A 5,000-nucleotide genomic window follows, 5' to 3' on the forward strand; every position below is an offset into this window, starting at 1 on the left:
AAAGCAGTTTCTTAGTAACCACGTCACTTATCTACGAGTATGTGGGACTAAGTGCATAAGGATTGTGCTGATACTCACACGGAGAAGAGTCAAATAACATTATTTTATATAAAAACAAAAATAACTAATCTTCACTTAATGAAAAATTCTAAACACTGCTTCTTCTTTTAGCTATTCCCTTGAAATATCCTTTATATCTTCTATGACAATATCTCTTTAGAGCAAAATTGTCCTCATAGATTCTTTGATTTCTATGACAATATACAAAGAAATATTTAAGTTCAATTATAAACTTTCACATGAATGTGATTTCAATAGTTCTAGAATCCCTCTCAAACACATTAATGTAATGCATGATGGTATTGAACTACTTGATATAGTCTTAAGTCTTTTATTATGGGAACTTTCTCCCTGTTAAATGAATTGATATGATATTGATAATAGTAATTCATCTGGTACTTCACCAAACTCCCTGAACAACGTTCCAGGGTCGTAGTGATGATATTATCGAGATTAAATTAGCATTAGCTTTGACTAGAAATTTTTAAGAAAGTGTGGATTTATATATATATATTTTTTTTTCAAAATTAGTTTCATACCTTGCCTATAGAAAACTAATATATTTAAAAAAAAACTATACAAAAGAAAAGCCCTACATTAATTTTTTTGTTGATATGTTAAATTACTAAATAGATTATTATAAGGAAGTTAATAAAAAGAAACAAATGAAAAACCAGCCATTGAATAAAGATGATCAATAATGAAGTAAATGGATTAATGAATAAATGAATACCTAGAACATAATGGTGAACAAAAACGACTAGGAGAACAGAAGAGGTGATGAAGGAGATAAATCTGATTAAATGTGCAATGATAATTGAATGCAAGAAATAAACAGCAAAAGGCTATAGAGAGAAATAGAAATCGTAGACAAAAGAGAAAAACAGGTTATTTGATTTGGCTCTAAATCATGAAGGTAATAAGATTGACGAAAATAAAAGTTACATGTAAAGAGCAGGAGTAAAGACTGACAACACAAAGTCCGAGATAAAAGAGAGAGAGAAAGAAAGGGACGAAAATGAGAGGAAAAGGTGAAGAACGATTAGATAATTGAACAACGAAAGGGATAACTGAAAGAAGGAAATTGCAAAAACGTTTACAAGGGTGAGAAGGAAACAATAGGAGAGAAATGTAAAATGAGTAAATGAAATGAGATCAAATCAGAGCGAAGGATGTGGGAGGCAAAGGTTGGATTTAAACAGAAGGAACAAGTATAATAAAAGGATCAAAGGAAAAGGAAGAAAATGGGGATTAAGGTCAGGACGAACATAGAAGATACAAACGGAGCTGGAACAGGCAATTGGAAGTAACAGAGTAGAGCAGAAATGAAGGTAAAGCTATAAAGATTTTCGACTCTAATAAGTAATCTTTTTGCAAAACGTAAGTACACTTTAAATTCTACAAAATCTTTTAACAAAAACATATCAAAGGAAAAGGACATGGAAAGTAGATAAGAAATTATAAAAAAAAAAAAATGAAATAAATGCAGGCTACAGAGCTGAAGATGGAAAAATGAAAAGCCTAACAATAGAAGGAAATGTGAGATGATAAGCGACCAATATAGATATAGTAAGTTGATGAAAAAATTATATAAAAAACGTAGACACGAATCTTACATGAATATAAGACCAATAAAAGGAATATGGAAGTAAGGGTGTAATGAAGATACGGAAAGAGAGAGGTGGAAAAGGAAGAAGGAAAAGGGAATATAGGAGAAAAAGGGTGAAAAAGGGATAAAGGACGAAAAGAGGAGGTAGGCAGTAAAGGAAGAAAAGAAATAGGAAGGATGAGAGGTAGGGAGCAAGGACAAGAATGAAAGGGATGGAATAGGAAGTGAAACAGGGTAGAAGGGATAGAGGGATTATAGGAGAGAGGGTATAGGAGAGAGAGTATAGGAGAGTATAGGATTATAGGAGTATAGGAGTACAGGAGTATAGGCGTATATGAGTATATGAGTATTGGAGTATAGGAGTATAGGAATATAGGAGTATAGGAGAGAGTATAGGAGAGAGGATAGGGAGAGGATGGAGACACACACGATAAAGTTATGCAAGAGTTGGAATACAAAAATAATCGGTAATGGTGGCAGAAACTCTACAACGACAACTCACTGGTGTACAAAGACAACGTGTCACTAAAAAGCGCAATACTGCGAAAACTGGTGAGTAAAGAACAGAATAAAGAAAACTTTTGATGTCCACAGGAACACAGGATGAAAACAAATTACAAAGAAGTGAGATGTTCCATAAAGACTCCAAAGAGTGCTCACTTAGTCTCACCCTCAGGTGATAGGTAGGGTAGGAGATACAGAGAGAAAAAGCTAGTGGCAGACACGGAAGAAAAAAATAAAACAAAATTGCATGAAGCTGAGAGAGATGGGAGGATAACAGACCGACTAATTCAAGCGTAATAAAGGAGGTCAAAGAGATGCAGAACTGGGGAAGTCAGTATATGAAACATGGTAAATTGTTCATGTTAGTTTGTTTACTACGCTATGTCAATATGGACTGGTGAATGACGGACACAACCTAAGCTGGAGGAAGCTTAGTTTGACATTTCCTATTTTGTCATGGTGATATATCATGATATATGGTCTAAAATATATATATCATAGCGGGGTGTGCTTTTTCAATGTAATCTTTATTCACAGGTTATTAATTTGAATAGCGTAGAAACTGTTATTGGAAAATAATTTATGTTTAGATTTATCTATACATTTAATCTTAACACTTGTAACTTATCCACTTATGTAATCATACCTACTATGCGACTTTTAATCTAATGATTATAACGGGAAATGATGAGCTGGGAAGTATTGATGACATGAAGTAATATAGTTAGAGGAAATAATATGTACATACATACATACATACATATATATATATATATATATATATATATATATAATATAATATAATATATATATATATATATTATATATTTATATATATATATATATATATATATATATATATATATGTGTGTGTGTGTGTGTGTGTGTGTGTGTGTGTGTGTGTGTGTGTGTGTGTGTGTGTGTGTGTGTGTGTGTGTGTGTGTGTGTTTGTGTGTTTGTGTGTTTGTGTGAGTGTGTGTGTGTGTGTGTGTGTGTGTGTGTGTGTGTGTGTGTGTGTGTGTGTGTGTGTGTGTGTGTGTGTGTGTGTGTGTGTGTGTGTGTGTGTGCTTATCTATTTGTGCAGAACTATCTTAGAGTAGGGTTTACCTGAGGAATATGAGAAGAAAGAAGTGTTGAGAAGATTATAGAAAATGATAAAGAACACTAGTGGGAATACGATAATTAAGAGGAGAAACAAGAAGAGGAAAGACTCGAAGAAAATGAGAGGGAAATGTATAATAAGAATGAATGAAGAAGGACATGGTGTGAGGAAGACTGTTAGGAAAAATGCTGAGCTGGACAAACCCTGACCGAGGACCTTCCTGAAGGAGTTTTCCGAAGGCGCGGCCACAACAGAGGCTCTTTGCTCGTGAGCACCAAAAGCGAGGGGGAAGATAACAGAAGAATAATAGAATAAAGGAGACAAAGGAAGAGTGATAAGGGGATCAGGTAAAAAAGAGGGGAATGGTGTGAATACCAAATGACGCTGTAGATAAAGAATCAGAAGGGGAGGAGGGGAGGAGGGGAGGAGGGGAGGAGGGGAGGAGGGGAGGAGGGGAGGAGGGGAGAGGAGACAGGAAGGGATAATAGGAAAAGCAAAGGAAGAGAGCGAGGGACAACTTGTGGGGGGAGAGGAGAGAAGGGAAGAGAAGGTAAAAGAGAGACGAGAAAGCGTAAAGAAAGAGAGAAGACTGGAATATGTAGGGAAGGAGAAAGGCAAACGAAATGATGGAAAGGTAGACAGGGAAAAGGAGGGAATGTAGGCAGTTAGTGTGAATGAGGGAGACGAATGAGGAAAGCTGGAAAAGACGCAAGAAGAAAGAGTATAAGAAGCAGATAAGTGGGCAAATGGGGAGATGAAGATAGTAAATGTAGTAAGGCATACTACAAATATTCTTTTATTTTTCTCTCCGGCAGCCTTTACCTCTTCCCTCCCCTCCTCTCCCCTTCTTCGTGCTCTCAAAAAGAGAGTAAAGGTGTTGAAGGGTGAGATGGGTGGCTAGAATCCTTCATTCTTATTTAGGGAAAACAAGAAACGTATCAGCGAGATCGTAAATTGGGAATCCTAGCAGAGAAGAAAGAAAACGTGATATCAAATTTTCTCTAATAGGAAGAAAAATGAAGAGGTGCACTGGGAGTATTACAGAAACCACACCAATGAAGTGAAATAAGAATGCATTGAGTCTTTTCCTCCTCTGAGGCATATAGGAGAAACCCTCTCACCTATTCCTACTCCCAAAGGGGAATGTTGCTGTAGTGTGGCGAAATGAAAGCATATTAACAATGTAAACAAATGTATTAAAGCACAATTCCATAAAGCATTACAGTAGACAAATACGTGCGGAGGTTGAGTTACAACTGGACGCCACGCTTTATCTTGGCGCCAAACATACAGGAGCTCGCCTGGTTCTCTCTACAGATTTGTGTACATAGATTGTAAGTAAATAATACAATCAATAATGAAATCAATGTCCAACAAAACCTATGATAACTAATTATATGATGGAGAAAATATATATTTCCTAAATGACCAATACGTAAGTATGATACATAATATATGTACGATGCCACAACGTACCACACCATTATAATGTGAAGAAATACAAGGATGTCAGCATGCGTGACACTGAATATAAAAATAGTGTCACAAGAGGTTGGCACCAAAACAGGTGTCATCCTATAGGTATAAAGTGGCAAAAGGGATTAGTCCCTTTGGTTTACAGCAAATACTAGCGCATGCACCTCTTCTGAAGACATTCTCCCAATGGGTCTGAAATCCCATCTCTCTTTTGATGATGCGTTTACACTTCCATTGTAAGAAGAAAAG

This window comes from Oratosquilla oratoria, chromosome 27, assembly GCF_046742065.1.
Source record: "Oratosquilla oratoria isolate Oo_2021 chromosome 27, ASM4674206v1, whole genome shotgun sequence".
Taxonomy (NCBI): Eukaryota; Metazoa; Arthropoda; class Malacostraca; order Stomatopoda; family Squillidae; genus Oratosquilla; species Oratosquilla oratoria.